The 17,161-nt window shown below is 48.2% G+C and overlaps 1 pseudogene across 1 annotated transcript in view; it reads left to right on the forward strand.

Annotated features, from left to right (window-relative positions):
• The window catches only part of LOC308512516 (histone-lysine N-methyltransferase PRDM7-like), a 45,042-nt pseudogene extending 41,283 nt beyond the window's left edge, over positions 1 to 3,759 (forward strand). The window contains exons 14-15 of the transcript in view: positions 1,018 to 1,211; positions 3,682 to 3,759. The product of the transcript in view is annotated as a histone-lysine N-methyltransferase PRDM7-like (transcript). The remainder of the gene's footprint in view (positions 1 to 1,017; positions 1,212 to 3,681) is intronic.
• The last annotated feature ends 13,402 nt before the right edge of the window (positions 3,760 to 17,161 follow it).

Genomic DNA, 17,161 nt, shown 5'->3' on the forward strand with positions numbered 1-17,161 from the left:
TCATGCCTCCTTAATGGTCTCCCTCAGTACTCTGTTCCCCCTTTTTCTCCATACAGTGATCTTTAACATCTAGTGACATTTAGGAAAAAAAGGAGGTAAAAGTATAGCATATGTCCTCAAAATAGAAGTCTCTACTTTGGGCACTGGGAAAAACCTTGAGGACCCTGGATTACTCTGTGATTTATCTAACTGACATTAGTTAAACACTTACTATATTCCAGTTTAGAGGAAGGAATTCATTACTTACACAGATCACACAATCCATGTCCCTAGGGAGGACTTACTGCAGACGGACATGAAACATTTTATTTCATAAACATTTAACTCTAATTTTCCTATTTTTCAACAAGTGCCTAGTGCCCACATAGCCTTGAACCAAGGATAATCTAAACCTGTGAGGGCAGCACATCATCCCAGACTCAGTTCTAACTAGAACTGGATGTTGGAGCCTGCAGAGTCATAGTGCTCATGGCCCTTTCCTGAGAGGCTCTCTTGTGTCAGGGGAGACAGATTATGAATAAACTACTATTGTTCTGTGTTATTTTTCTAAGAAAGAGAGACCTCGACATTTCTGTGGGAACCTGGGGGAGGCAACTGAATGATGCCTTCAATAAAGTGTGGGGAGACTCGACAAAGGCCTCTGAAGAGAAGGGAGACTTGGACTGAATGTTGAATGGTGTGAGTCCTAGAGCAAGCCCCGAGTCCTGGGGTGTAACACAGAACCTGACTTACAGCTTAGAGAAGCTAGAGGCCACCGGGTTTGATGGGGAAGTCTGGAATGAGGCTTTGGAAATGGCATTAGGCAGGATGAGCACTGTGAGCAGGACATAGAGACAGGAATTCACATGACCTTGTGACAGAGGCTTGGACATTGAACAGAAGTTTCCCCAGGAGCATGTGGGTGGGTGCCATCAGTGCTGAGGGCCTTACGCGTCAGTGAGGATCTGGACACGATATGACAGGTAGTGGAAGCTCATCGCCTGTGGTTTTTTTTCCTTTCATCTGCCTCAACGCCAGGTACGTGAACTGCGCCCGGGATGAGGAAGAACAGAACCTGGTGGCCTTTCAATATCACAGGCAGATTTTCTACCGAACCTGCCGGGTCGTGAGGACGGGCTGTGAGCTGCTGGTCTGGTATGGAGAAGAGTATGGCCAAAAGCTGGGCATCAAGTGGGGCAGCAAGTGGAAGACAGAGCTTGTGGCCGGGAGAGGTGGGCACCACTCTTCTTCAACATGGAAAGAAAGAATTCTTAGAAGTTTTCATGCTCCAACTCTCAAGTAGAGTAAAATCCACTCTAGAGTCAGCAAAGCTTCAAATCAGATGCTTCAGAAATTGATGGCTCATCACATAGGACTTTGATTCTTAAGAATAATTTTAATATTTTTATTTTTGTTCTAATTCTTAAAAATATGCTTTTATTGGTTTTAGAGACAGAGATGAAGGGAGAGGGAGAGAAATATCAATCTGCTGCCTCCTGCATTCTCCTTACTGGGGATCAAGTCCACCACCCTGACATGTGCCCTGACCAGGAATCAAACTGGCTACCTCTGGGTAAATGGGACAATGCTCAACCAACTGAGCCACAATGGCCTGGGCCAATTTGTGTTACATTTTTAAAAATACTTCATGCACAAAATGCACGGCATCATATAGTGCTGAAAAAATCAGAGCCAAAAAAAAAAAAAATGTTTCAGGTACTTAACCAGCTCTCTCATCAAGGTGGTTGTTTTTGGGTTGTTGTTTTTTTTAACACTTTAGCTGTTTCTTCTTCATTTACTGCATATTTCTAAATGAAATGTGTGTGTTAACATGCATTCATTCATTATTTTGTGACTTGTCATGTGAATTCCTACTCGGTGCCACACAGGGTTCTGGGAGCTGGAAATACCAATTAACACGATGATCAGAATCACTGCTCCTGAGCAGCTGGTTGGTGAAGGATGGAAGCCTCGGCAGACATATATGCATGTGCTTAATATCACACAGTTGTTAGCGCTTTGGAGAAAACGGGCCCAGGACAAGTGCCTAGGGATCAGTGTGAGGGGAAGGTGGGTGTGCCGGATTGCAAAGGTCAAGGGAAGGCTTTCTCAGGAGACAACATTTACAACAGTTGTGTCACAAGGTCCCAGGCAGAGGGAGTGGCTGGTGCAGGGAAGGAAAGAGGTGGGGTGTTGAGCTGGCTGAGGGCTACTCCCGTCTCAGTCTCAGTACAGAGGGCAAGAACAGAGGTTGGACAGATGCCTAGCAGCCGGGAAATACAGTGCCTATGATCCAAGCTGAGATACTGGGGACTTTCTTGAGTGAGACGGGACAACTGAGCAGTTTTCCGCTGCAGAGTGGCATGTTCTAAAACTATGCTTTGTTAATTTTTTGGGGAAATAAACTTCAGTGGGGAATCCCCTCTGAGATTATTTCAACTCTCAGTGAGAGAGGAAGGCGGACTGGATGGAGAGAGATGGGAGTCAGGAGTTTAAGAAGCAGGTTGGGGAAATATTTTTGTTGTTGTTGTTAATCCTCACCCAGGGATATTGTTCCACTGATTATTTTTTGAGAGAGAGTAGAAGGGGGAGAGACAGAGAGAGAAACATCAATAGCTTGTCTCCCACAGACACCCCAACCAGGGCTGGGGATTGAGCTTGCAACCCAGGTATGTGCCCTTGACTAGAATCAAACCCAGGACCCTGGAGTCCCCAAGGCGACGCTCTATCTACTGATCCAAACTGGCTAGGGGATGGTTGGAAAGATATTCTGAAACAGGACTTTGTAGTGTATTTGAAGTAGGCTAACACTGAAAGAAATCAAGTAGGAATACTGTGTGAGGAAGGACATATTTCCATTTTGTGATTTGTGGAAAACTGAGAGAGAAGCAATTGCTAGTTGGGGCCTATGGTTTCTCTATTTTTAAATATTTTTAGTGATTTGAGAGAGAGAGGAAGGGAAATGAAGAGAGGGATAGAAATATCAACATGGATCAGCTGCCTCCTGCTGGGATCGAGCACAGAACCTGGGCATGTGCCCTGACCAGGAATCAAACTGGTGACGTCCTGGTTCATGGGTTGATGCTCAACCACTGAGCTACCTGGCCAGGCCTGTGGTTTTTCTCTTTAACATGACTTAGAAGATACATGTATATGGAAAGGTCACAATAGTCCAACCCATATAAGGAGTGAAATGCCTTCTGATGGTCCTTGATCTGTAAGACCTTTTTTCTTTTCAATCCTCATCCCAGGATATTTTTCCATTGATTTTTAGAGAGAGTGGAAGAGGGAGGGAAAGACAAAGAGAAATGTCGATGTGAGAGAAACACATTGACTGGCTGCCTCCTGCACACGCCCAGACCAGGGCCCAGGCTGGGGAGAAGCCTGCAACAAAGGCACATGCTCTTGATGGGAATCAAACCCAGGACCTTTCTGTCCACAGGCTGAGGCTCTATCCACTGATCCACACTGGCCAGGGCTGTAGAAAAGACTTTTGATATGGGGTCTCTGGATTTCTGAAGAAGAGTAGTGCAGACAAAGAAAAAGAAAAGTAGACAGTGAAGGAACACTTTGTGGGAGGCAGAGCTTGCACTGTCAACACAGCTAGAATGATTCCGGGGACGGGTCTTACCAGGAGACAGAGCGTACGGCACAGGCAGGCTTGCCCACACCTGCCCTGACCAAAACTTTCTTCTCCAGCAGAACCAAAGCCAGAGGTCCACCCATGTCCCTCCTGCTCTGTGGCCTTCTCCAGTCGGACATTCCTCAGCCAACATGTGAAACGCAATCACCCCTCTGAGATTCTGTCAGGAGCATCTGCAGGAAAGCACATCCAGTCGGAGGAAGCTGGCCCAGAGCGTCAGAATCAACAGCAGCAGCAACAGACTGGTCCACATGGCTTGAATGACAAAGTTGAAGGTCAAGAGGTCAAATGGAGGTCCAAACCTTTGCTTAAAAGGATCAGGCACAGGGGAACTTCAAGGGCTTCTTTCAAGCCTCCCAACGGACAAACAGGGAGCTCCAGTGAACCTGAGAGAATAATGGAGGAAGAGCCCAGCACAGGCCAGAATGTTAACGCAAAGAACACAGGCAAATTATTTGTGGAAGTAAGAATGTCAAAAATTGTAACAATCAAGCATGGAGGGTGTGGGCAAGGCTTCAGTGATAAGTCACATATCGACACACACCAGAGGACACACTCAGGGGAGAAGCCATATGTGTGCAGGGAGTGTGGGCGAGGCTTTACAAAGAAGTCACATCTCATCAGACACCAGAGGGCACACTCAGGGGAGAAGCCCCATGTTTGCAGGGAGTGTGGGGGAGGCTTTAGAGATAAGTCAACTCTAATCATACACAAGAGGACACACTCAGGAGAGAAGCCCTATGTGTGTAGTGAGTGTGGGCGAGGCTTTACAGATAAGTCACCTCTCATCAGACACCAGAGGACACACTCAGGGGAGAAGCCCTATGTTTGCAGGGAGTGTGGGCAAGGCTTTACACAGAAGTCACATCTCATCAGACACCAGAGGACACACTCAGGGGAGAAGCCATTTGTGTGCAGGGAGTGCGGGCTAGGCTTTACAGTGAAGTATAATCTCATTAGACACCAGAGGGCACACACAGGGGAGAGGCCATATGTGTGCAGGGAGTGTGGGCGAGGCTTTACACAGAAGTCTGATCTCATCAATCACCAGAGGACACACTCAGGGGAGAAGCCATATGTGTGCAGGGAGTGTGGGCGAGGCTTTACACTTAAGTCCAATTTCATCAAACACCAGAGGACACACTCTGGGGAAAAGCCATATGTTTGCAGGGAGTGTGGGCGAGGCTTTACACTTCAGTACAATCTCATCCGACACCAGAGGACACACTCAGGGAAGAAGCCCGGTGTTTGCATGGAGGATGCATCATGAGCCCTAAATTGCACCTCAGCAGCCACAGGGCAAGTGTAGGCACCACATACCTCATTTCCCAGCTCTGACGGGGCTTCAGAGGAAGCCTGCTGGCTCCTTTGCTTCCCCAAGAGTGTACTTAGTACAGAAGAAACTGGTCAAACATCCTCCACTTTCAAGAGGAGAGGCAATAGACAAACAGTTCCTTAAGTGCTATGGGGATGTCAACACCAATGTCCCTCATGGTGTTTTTGGCCTCGTTTTAATAAAGTTTGTGTCCAGACAAACCTGAAGCCGACATGCCTCATTCCCCTCATCACTGAAAGCAGAGTTCCAGGAGGGCCTCAAAGAATGCTCAGCCACAGACCTGAACCCGGGAAGGTAGGAATCTGGCATCAGTCCAGTGAGGTTCCTGCCAGGGAGAGGGATTGAGACAGACTCACCAGGAACATGAATAGGACCCCAACAACCCCTTGGCTTCTCCTGGCTCTGCCCCTGATTCCTCAGACCTCTGTAGCCTCAGAGGTGAAAGCCAGAGAGGGTGTGTACAGGTGGGTGTGTGTGTGTGCATGTGTGTGTGTGAGTGCCCGTGTGCCTGTGAACACACCTGTGCTGCCTCAGTCTGGGCACTGGTCGCCCTCACCCTTCTTGCTGCCTCAGTAGCATCGGCATCTCACCTGGGGCACAGCATGAGGGCGCCAGGTCTGCCCACAAGGGTTTGAGTCTCAGCTCTGCCCTCACAACTGTGTGTCCTAAGGCAAGACCCCCAAAGTCTCTGTGCCCCTTTCCAAGCTATAAAGCGGGAGGGTGACCCAGGCTTTGGAGTGTCATTCAGAGTGGGGTCAGCACCGGCGCCTCTGGCTCAGGTGGCTAAAACGTGCGTCTCTCGGTGAACAGCGTCTGCCCGGCCTTGAGGTGGACAAGGGAGGCAGAGGGCGTGGGGCCCGGGAGCCAGTTTAGAGCTCGCGCAGCCCCACTGTTCTGCGTGGACTCGGCTGCCTGAGCAGGAGGCGTGGGGTCAGGCATGCTCCTCCCCGTGGCCACCCCCTCCCACTGAGCCTGGGCAGGCGGCACTGCGAGTTACCAGGACACAGGCCCTCGCCACCCTGCTGAGAGCTGCTGGGGGAACCTCACCTCACAGTGTGTGCGAAGCCCTCCTCGCAGCAGCTCCTGGTGCTGGCCTTGTACCTGGGTCCGCGGGTCTAACCCTACCCTGACCCGTCTGAAATCCTTCACTGCACGTTTCTTATGGGGAGTCTGATGGGGCATGGACCCGCGTGAGCAGAGCAGGCAGGCCGTGTCGGTCATTCCTGGCCACCGGTTCACAGGTAATGTCCAGCGAGGCCTGGGGCACTGATGATCATGGGCCCATGGGTGGGAGTCCAGCGAGGCTCCAGGGAACAGGTAGCCTCTGCTTGGGGAGGCGAGGGGGCCACAGCAACCAGAGGCCCCTCTTTTCTTACAACAGAGCAGACGGACATCAATGCAGGGAGCAGGCCCACGCGGTGAGGGCCCGTCACCCCTCAGCCTGAGGGACATAGCACTGCACCTGTTCCAGGAGGAGAGCTCCTGAAGGGGTCACCAAACCCACGAACTGGGACCATGACCTTCCCTCTCCTGCCCGGCTGGTGTGGCTCAGTGCTTGATCATCGACCTATGAACCAGGAGGTCAGGGTTCAATTCCTGATCAGGGCACATGCTCGGGTTGTGGGCTTGATGCCCAGTGTGGGGCCTGCAAGAGGCAGCGGATCCATGATTCTCTGTCACCATGGATGTTCCTCAACTCTCTCTCTCTCTCTCTCTCTCTCTCTCTCTCTCTCTCTCTCTCTCTCTCTCTCGTCTCCCCCCGCTTCCTCTCCCTTTCTATCTGAGCTCAATAAAAAATATATTTTAAAAAATGATGGCATTTCTATGTGAAGAATTGAAACCTCATTCCCTCCAATGACTGAGGGCTTGGGTGGGTGACCTGAAACTCTCAGAAGCAACCTTTGAGCCACACCTTCATACTTGTGTTTTCCCTCATTAACCCAATCCTGAAACACCTCAGGACCAGGAGAAATCTGCCAGTTGGGATATTGTTTTCTGTGGGTCTCAGCGGACTCGGGAGGAGCCAGCCCACAGTCATGGAGCTGTTGACACCCAAGCAGGGGCCCTGTGCACATTGGAAGCTGGGCTCTCTCGCTCAGGCCAGGAGGGGCAAACCCCCACCCCCAGCATCGCATTGAAACAGCACACATTTCCAAGTGGCTCAGCACCTCTGCTGAGTATCTCTCAGGGGGGGAAGGAAAGCTTTGCACAATCAAGTGCTCATTCACATTAAAAATGTTGGTGTCCCCGTGCCCAAACCTCCACGTACAGGAATGTTCTGGTTTGACTATTCATGCTGTGATTTGTTGAGTACATCATTCCCAGGTTGCAATGATTAGCCTTGATCTCCATGCCCAGCTTTTCCTACCATTTGTTTCCATTTCCAGTGTGAGACATCTCACTTCCTTTGGAAGGAAATGGAAAATTCTCCAGGATGCGAAGCTCCGCTGTTTGGGTGTAGATGTGCACGCACGTTTGAAACTGAGATGCTCTGAACATTCATGAACTGGAATTCTCACGATGACTAAGGAAGACAAGTGGTGGGTGTTTTCAGTAAAATCTGATACCTTTTGGGAGGAGGATAGGAGCAGATTGGACAGTTTCCAGTTTTATTTTAAATCTGTTGTTCTTGATCTGAGACACAGAGGGACAGGGAGACAAAGAGAAACAATCAGGTGATGGGGGTGCCCTTACCAGGAATCAAGGGGACTTCTTGGTTCATAGGTCAACGCTCAGTCATTGAGCCTCGCTTGCTGGTGTTCTCATGATGCTTGGAGCATCAGGCCTGTTTCCATCATCACAGCAGGTGGGAGCTGTGGCATCAGTACAAGCCTAATTCTACCTTCTGCCTATAGGTTCATAACAGAATGAAGGGAAAACCATGAAGGTTGTCTCAACAAGGGGACCAGTCATTGAGCAAACATTCTGCTTTGGTGACAACACATGACCCCCAACAGTTCCTTGGGCAGCGATACACAGTAATACTTACCAAGTTTCTAAACATTTGCCAAGTAAAACATTCACTCTTACAAAGTTTTTAACATGCTCACTTAATTACACTTAGGAAGGCAACTTTGAATGAGAAATGTCATTTTCTAAACTAAAATGTATGTATGATACAAATGTATAATACATCAAACAGATGACTGCTTGGCTCTGATTTATTTTTCATACATGCAATAACTATATAGAATAAGTTTGAGATCACTTTCCAAACAACTGATGTGTGAATGGTTGTCCAGAGAGGTCTTGGGTCTTGGGCAGAGTCACCATGAAGTAGGTGCTGTCTGTGGAACTGGAATCCAGGGTTCTGGAGTCAAAAACCTCTGAGAAGGTACATCTGGGAGGATAAAAGGAACCAACACAGTGGTCACAGGTTCCCGGATGTCACCTCTCCAGGCCACTGCGGCCTCGATTATCTGTGTGTCCCTCGGTCTCTGTGTCCCTCGGTCTATGTGTCCCTCAGTCTGTGTGTCCCTCAGCCTGTATGTCCCTCGGTCACTGACACCGGGTGAGTCTGCTCCCATCTTCTCAGTGGGGGGGACTCTGGGAGCAGCGACACAACGCAGTAGAGGGGAGCACGTGCAGGACCCTCCTCTGTCCATTCCCCGCCTCCTTCACGCCTCGCTTTCCTCTGCTCCTCCTGGCCTCGCCCCCCGCCGCAGAGCCTCGCCCCAACGTGGTGGCTTGGGAGACCCTGCAAGGACCACGCTAGAATGGCCTCGTCCTGTTGTGTCAGGATCTGGCCAGCTGAGAGACACTCAGACATTTTATTTTTATCTTATAGACACATTCCGTGGAAAAACATCAGCGGAGCCGAATGCTCCGCTCATCATGGTGCCTTTCTTTAGGGGTATGCTGCTTTTTAACAGCCTCCAAATCTTTTCCTTCTTTGTACGTTTTTCTTGTTTATGTTTTGGTTAATTCTTACCAGAGGATATGTTTTTTACAGACAGAGGGAGGGAGGGAGGGTGGGGATAGAGAAGAAACAAAAAAGCAAACATGAATATGCAAGAGACACATGGATCTTTGGCTCCCACAGGAGCCCAGACCGGGGCAGGCAATGAAGCCTGCATCCCAGGTATGTGCTCTGGACCTGGAATCCCACCAGCGACCCTTCCCTGGGCATCCGAAGGTCTAACCAGTGAACAACACTGGCCAGGGCCTATTCCTTCTGCTGAGCAGATGAGAACACATGCCACTCTTTCTTCTGGCAGAAGGCAGCCAATCTATGATGATCACTCATCATTGATCTTTCTTCTTTTCTGAAATAGTAGAAATGCATATTTCTAAGAAAAAACCACTGTGGCCCTGGCCAGTGTTCCTCAGTGGGGAGAGTGTCAACCTGTGTATTGAAGGGTCCCTGGTTTGATTCCCGGTCAGGGCACATGCCCTCGTTGCAGGCTGGATCCCCAGTGGGGAGGGGGTGATACAGGAGGCAGCTGATCCATGATTCTCTCTCATCATTTGCCGGGGTCCAACCCCAGCAGGTCCAGGGGTTCCCAAAAGCGTCGACAGAGTCGGCGAAGAAGGAAGGACACGGAGACAGTGTTCAGTTGATCAGCAGCCTAGCCAGGATCTCCAGCCAAGTTCTGGTCTGGATCTCCAGAGAGGTTCTGCTCAGGATCTCCAGCGATGTTCTGGTTAGGATATCCAGCCAGGTTCTGTGTCCATGTTCTCTTGCTAGGTTCTCCGGGTTCTCCAGCAAGGTTCTGTAGCCATGTTACCTTACTAGGTTCTCCAGCCAGGTTCTGTCCAGGTTCTCCAGCCAGGTTCAGTCACCAGGTTCTAGTCAGGTTCTCTTGCCATGTTCTATCCAGGTTGTGTAGCCAGGATTTGTTTCTAGGTTCTTCAGCCAGGTTCTCTCACTAGGTTCTGTCTCTACGTTCTGTGGCCATGTTCTCTCCAGAGAAGCTCTTCTGTCTCTAGGTTCTGTGTAGGTTCTGTGTCTATTGGTTCTGTCTTCTAAGTTATGTCTCTTGTTGTCTTGTTACATCTGTATTTATACAAGTTGATTCCAATCCTATCAATCTCTATTACAAAGGTTAGGGCGTTTCTTATCTCCATTCCAGGGAGTAAAGATTATGTAGCTTAAGCATGATTGTTCGTAGTTAAAGTGACTAATTACCCACCTGGCACTTACTTAAGGGGGTTTATTCCCTCCCTAACTTCAGGGGAAATTCCCTCCCTGGGGAAACAACCTTTCTCAAAGAGGTGACCTTGGTTAAAGCACATAGTGCCAAAAAGGTGAGCAAACATATTAAGAACAGTATGCCATATATGCCAGGTCCCTTGAAACAGCAAGGATGGACCGTCTTCAGGCATATTCCCCCTTTTTTATTTTTTAAAAGCAGGCATTAAAAAGAAAAACCCCAAATGCTCTCTTGTATCCATTTTAAGAGTAGGATCGGCGCTTTCCGCTATTACCTTATTCCTGATCTATCACCCCAGGGAGAGCTAGCCAATCCTGCACTTTCCTGCGGTGGAAAGACTGCAGTGGGGTTAAGGATAAGGCTCCTTGGGCCTACCTCCTCCCATGCCTTTCCATTTACCTTTCCTTCCTCAGAAAAGCATGGACATACTTCTTGTATAAAACGTTCTGTCTGACTGGGTGTAACCTTAATTCCTCTGCTAGCAAGCATATGTGTTCAAAGATCAATACAGAGTCTTATTTCTTTCGACTCAGTATGGCACATCTTCCTAATCTAAAGATCAATACAGAGTCTTCTTTCTTTGGACTCAGTATGGCACATCTTCTCAATCTAAAGATCAATACAGAGTCTTCTTTCTTTGGTCTCAGTATGGCACATCTTCTCAATCTTAGAATCAATACAGAGTCTTCTTTCTTTGGACTCAGTATGGCACATCTTCTCAATCTAAGTTTTGTACTATCCACCTTCTTACCCTACTTATCCTCTATAGGGGGGTCTGCAGTACCCTGGTGGAGTCTTATGAGTCCTGAATGTGGGGGTTCTCATTGGGGGGGGTCTTACCTAGGGGAATCCTGTTCCAGGGTTTCCCAAAGGTGTGGATGGAGTCGGCGAAGACTATCCACCCTCTTCCTACGGTAGAGTCCTATCCATCCCGAGAGTGGGGCTTACCTAGAGGTCCCGGTTCTGGCACCAGATGCTGGGGTCCAACCCCAGCAGGTCCAGGGGTCCCCAAAGTTGTGGACGGAGTCAGCGAAGAAGGAATGACACAGAGACAGCGTTCAGTTGATCAGCAGCCTAGCCAGGATCTCTAGCCAGGATCTCCAGCCAAGTTCTGTTCAGGATCTCCAGCGAAGTTTTGGTTAGGATATCCAGCCAGGTTCTGTGTTCATGTTCTCTTGCTAGGTTCTCCAGCCAGGTTCAGTCACCAGGTTGTAGTCAGGTGACTAGAAATAGGAAGGTGCGAGGATTCCTTGCCAATTTCTGTACTCAGGTTCAGTCCAGGATCTTTTGCCATATTCTCTCCAGCGAAGTTCTTCTGTCTCTAGGTTCTGTGTAGGTTCTGTGTCTAGGTTCTGTGTAGGTTCTGTATCTAGGTTCTGTGGCCAGTTTCTGTCCAGGATCTTTTGCCATGTTCTCTCACTAGGTTCTGTCTCTAGGTTCTTTGGCCAGTTTCTGTCCAGGATCATTTGACATGTTCTCTCCAGCTAAGTTCTTCTGTCCGTAGGTTCTGTGTAGGTTCTGTGTCTAGGTTCTGTGTCTTTTGGTTCTGTCTTCTAAGTTCTGTCTCTTGCTGTCTTGTTACATCTGTATTTATACCAGTTGATTCCCATCCTATCAATCTCTATTCCAAAGGTTAGGGCGTTTCTTATCTCCATTCCAGGGAGTAAATATTATGTAGCTTAAGCATGATTGTTCGTAGTTAATGTGAATAATTACCCACATGGCACTTAGTTAAGGGGGTTAATTCCCTCCCTAACTTCAGGGGAAAAAACCTACCTGGGGAAACCACCTTTCTCAAAGAGGTGACCTTGGTTAAAGCACATAGGGCCAAGAAGGTGAGCAAACATATTAAGAACAGTATATCATATATGCCAGATCACTTGAAACAGCAGGATGGACCGGCTCCCGGGAAATATTGATGTTTCCATCTCTATCCCTTTCCCATGGTGAACACTCCTTCCTGTCGGGGAAATGTCCGCTGGCTGTAGGAAAACATATTATATGAGAGAGTGTCCCAATTGTTTAAGGAACCCTACTTTCTGTTGCTGAAATGCATGTTCCTGTGTGCGGATCTCTTTTCCTGTGAAAGCGTCCCATTTTTCTGTGGGGGAAATGCACTTTCCTGTTGTGGACCTGTCCTCCTGTGAGGGAATCGCACCTTGCTGTGGGGGAATCATAACTTCCTGTTGGAGAACGCCTCTACCTATAGGGGAAACAAACTTCCTTTGAGGAAACGTTCTTCATGTGGGGGAAATGCACTTTACTGTGTGTGGATGACTCTTCCTGTGAGGGCGTCTCAACTTCCAGTGTGGGAAATGCACTTTCCTGTTTGTGGACCTATCTTGCAGTGAGGGACTCGCACCTTCCTGTGGGGGAATGGAAACTTCCTGTTAGAGAACACCTATTCCTGTGGGGGAAACGAACACCCTGTGAGGAAACCTTCTTCCTGTAGGGGAACTGCAATATCCAGTATGCTTACCGATTATGCTCTGAATGAATGGCTCCTTCACTTGGGGAAACAATACTTCCTCTGAGGGATCCATTCTTCCTCTGGGGGAAATGTCCCTTTCTGTGTCTGAACACTTCACCCTTTGTGGGACATGCACTTTCCTGTTTGCATATGTATCTTCCTTTGAGCGAATTCCACCTTCCTTTGAGGGTATTGCAAATTCTTTGTGAGAATCCTATTTCTAGTGTGGGAACTGCATTCTCTTTTGTGTGAAACTATTTTCATGTGAGGGAGGTGCATATTGGTGTGGTGGAAATGAAACTTCCTGTGGGAGAAGAACTATTCCTGTGGGGGAAATTCACTTGTTCCAAGGAAACCCTTTTTCCCGTGTGTGAAATGCACTTTTCATTATCCAAACCGATTTTCCTGTGTTGGAATCCATCTTCCTGTGGGGATACCAAACTTACGGTGGGGAAGCTTTTGTCCTTTGGTTGAAATTTTCCTTCTGCTTTGGGAAGCCAACGTACTGTGGGGGAAATGCACTTTCCTGTGTGCAGAGCTTTCGACCTGTAATGGAAACGCAACATCCCGTGTGGAAACCAAACTTCTGAATTGTGAACCCTCCTTCCTGTTGGGAAATGTCCCATCCGAAATGAGAACTGATTTTCCTACTGGGGAGTTATCCTTCCATTGTAGGAACCCTTCCTCCTTAAGGGGAAATGCAATTTCCTTTGTGCAGATCTCTCTTCCTGTGAAGAAATGGCCCCTATTTGTGCGAGCATCCTTTCCGTTTTGAGAGCACCTCTTCCTGCGGGGAAACTACCTTCCTTTGAGACATGCTTCCTGCTATGTAGGAAATGCACTTTCCAAAAATGCGGACTTATTATGCTGTGAAGAACATTTCCTCATGTGGGGGAAAAATACTTCCACTGGGGGAACTATTCTTCCTCTGGAGGTAATATCACTTCTGGTGTGTACACACTTCATTCTTTACAGGACATGCAGGATCCTGAGTGCAGAACTATTTCCACTGATGGAAAGCCATCTTCTTGTAGAAACAAAATTTTCCGACTGTGAACCCTCCTTCCTGTGGTGGAAATGACCCTTGTAATGTAGGAACCCATATTCTTGTGGGTGAGTGTACCTTTTGTTTTAGGGACCCTGCTTCCTGTGGGGAAAATGCACTTAACCTTGAGCGGATCTCTTTTCCTGTGATAGCGTCCCATTTTTCTGTGGGGGAAATGCCCTTTCCTGTTGTCGATCTCTCTTCCTGTGGGGGAAATGCAACTTCCTGTGCGGGAATCAAAACTTCCTGTTGGAGAACGCCTATACCTATAGGGAAAACTATTTTCCTTTGAAGAAACCTTATTCTTTTGGGGGAAATGCACTCTCCTGTATGCGCACCTATTATGCTGCGAATGAATCACACATTCATGTGTGGAAACAAACTTCCTCTGGGGAACCATTCTTCCTCTCTAGGAAATGTACCTCCGTGTGTAGACAGGTCATTCTTTGTGGGACGTACTAGTTCCTGTGTGCTGACCTATCTTACATATATGAAAAATCAACTTCCTTTTGGAAATAAAACTACCAGACGCAAACACTCCTTCCTGTAGGGGAAGTGTCCTTTCCCGTGTAGGAACACATTTTCCTGTGGGGTAGTGTCTCTTTTGTTTTAGAATCCCTTCTTCCTTTTGTGGACATGCACTTTCCTGTGTGCGGATGACTCTTCCTGTGAGGGTGTGTCAGATTCCTGTGAGGGAAATGCACTTTCCTGTTTGTTGACCTATCTTCCTGTGAGGGAATCACAACTACCTCTGAGGGAATGGAAACTTCCTGTGGGAGTACGCCTCTTCCTGTGGGGGAAACAAACTTCCTGTGAGGAAACGTTCTTCCTGTAGGGGAACTGCACTTTCCTGTATGTGGACCACTTATGTTGTGAATGAATTGCTCCTTCATTTGGGAAAACAATACTTCCTCTGAGGGAGCTATTCTTCCTGTGGAGGTAATGTCCCTTCCCGGATGTCAACCTCTACAGGCCACTGCGGCCTCGATTATCTGTCTGTCCCTTGGTCTGTGTGTCCCTTGGTCACCGACACCAGCTGAGTCTGCTCGCATCTTCCCATTGTGGGTGACTCTCGCAGAAGCGACACAAGGCAGGACAGGGGAGCACGTGCAAGACCCTCCTCTGTCCATTCCCCACCTCCTTCACCCCTCGCTTTCCCCTGCTCCTCCCCGCCTCGCCCACCGAGATCCTCGCCCCTAACGTGGTGGCTTGGGAGACCCTGCAAGGACCGCGCTAGAGTGGCCTCCTCGTGTTCTCTCAGGACCTTGCCAGCTGAGGGACAGTCGGACATTTTATTTTTATCTTATAGACACATCGCAAGGAAAAACATCAGCATAGCTGAATGCTCTGCTCATCATGGTGCCTTTCTTTAGGGGTATGCTGCTTTTTCACAGCCTCCAAATCTTTTCCATTTTGTACTTTTTTCTTGTGTACGTTTTTGTTAATTCTTACCACAGGATATGCTTTTTACAGAGAGAGAAGGAGGGAGGGAGGAAGGGAGGGAGGGAGGGAGGGATGGAGGGAGGTAGGGAGGGAGAGAGGGAAGAAGGGAGGGAGGAATGGAAGGAGGGGAAAGAGAAGAAACAAAAAGCAAACATGAATATGCAAGAGACACATGGATCTTTGGCTCCCACAGGAGCCCAGACCGGGGCTGGCCATAAAACCTGCGTCCCAGGTATGTGCTCTAGACCAGGAATCCCACCAGAGACCCATCCCTGGGCATCCGAAGTTCTAACCAGCGAACAACACTGGCCAGGGATATTCCTTACGCTTAGCTGATGAGAACACATGTCACTCTTTCTTCTGGCAGAAGGCAGCCAATCTAGGATGATCACTGATCACTGATCTTTCTCTCTGAAATAGTAGAAATGTATCTTTCTAAAAAACCAACTGTGGCCCTGGCCAGTGTGCCTTAGTGGGGAGAATGTCAGCCTGCAAATTGAAGGGTCCCTGGTTCGGTTCCAGGGCAGGGCACATGCCGGGGTTTTTGTCTCAATACACAGTGGGGATGGGGGGGATACAGGAGGTAGCGGATCCATGATTCTCTCTCATCATTGATGTTTCCATCTCTTTCCCTCTCCCTTCATCTCTGAAATCAATAAAAATATATTTTTTAAAAACACACTGGGTTTCAACACAAAGGTTTAAGATGAATTTTTTTCTCGTGGTACTACCATGTTCCCATGATAACCTGCATCTGGAGCTGCCATCAACAACAGCCTCCCTGGTACTGACAGCATCAATAATGGCCGCCTACAGGGAAAGGACTGCCTCAGGAATGCCCTACAGAGGCCGCTGAGTCTAGTGGGAATAACACCTTCTCGCGATACCCCTGCACCTCACTGCACAGACTGGCTGCCTCCATAATGGTGTCATCCAAGGCACTGGCTGACGCAATCACAATGGCCGCGGCTGACTGGCTGCCTCAGGAAAGGAGACCGGTGCGGTACTGGCTGCCTTGTTAACGGCGGCCTCCCCAGGACTGACTGCTCCAATCATGGCAGCCTCTAGGTTACGGACTGAATTAGTGAACGCACAGCTTCCCCATGTCAGTGAAGCAGCCAAGGCTTCCCTTGGCAGGGCTGGGACAGGAACGGGTGCAAAAGCCAGACCCGTGACCTCAGTCCATCCAGGGAAGGAATAATTGCACCCTGGACAGCCTCGGTGATTTTGTAGGGTTTTCTGTAGGTTTTGTTTTTTGTTTGTTTGTTTGTGGTTTTTTGGGTAGAATTTTTCATCAAATTCACAGGACATTAGCTAACATTTCAGCACCACGGACAGAAGCACAAGGTGTTATTCTTTAAAAGGCCACATGAGGGGAGCAGAGGTTCGTTTTTGCAAAGGAATTGGCTGACAGCTTCCTTTATTTATTTTATTTATTTATTTATTTATTTATTTATTTATTTAATTTATTGCTTAAAGTATTACAAAGGATATTACATATGTGTCCATTTTATCCCCCCGCCCTAGACAGTCCCCTAGCCTCCCCTATCCCCCAATGTCTTATGTCCACTGGTTATGCTTATATGCATGCATACAAGTCCTTTGGTTGATCTCTTACCCCCCTACCTCCTGCCCCCCAACCTTCCCCGGCCTTCCTGATGCAGTTTGACAATCTGTTTGAGGCAGCTCTGCCTCTGTATCTATTATTGTTCAAAATTTTATAATGGTCTCTATTATCCATGAATGAGTGAGATCATGTGGTATTTTTCCTTCATCGACTGGCTTATTTCACTTAGCATAATGCTCTCCAGTTCCATCCATGACGTTGCAAATGGTAAGAGTTCCTTCCTTTTTAGAGCAGCATAGTATTCCTTGGTGTAGATGTACCACAGTTTTCTAATCCATTCATCAACTGATGGACACCTAGGCTGTTTCCAGATCTTAGCTATGGTGAATTGTGCTGCTATGAACATAGGGGTGCATATATCCTTTCTGATTCGTGTTTCTGGTTTCTTGGGATATATTCCTAGAAGTGGGATCACAGGGTCAAATGGGAGTTCCATTTTCAGTTTTTTGAGGAAACTCCATACTG

This window comes from Myotis nattereri (assembly GCF_964212035.1).
Source record: "Myotis nattereri genome assembly, chromosome: Y".
NCBI lineage: Eukaryota > Metazoa > Chordata > Mammalia > Chiroptera > Vespertilionidae > Myotis > Myotis nattereri.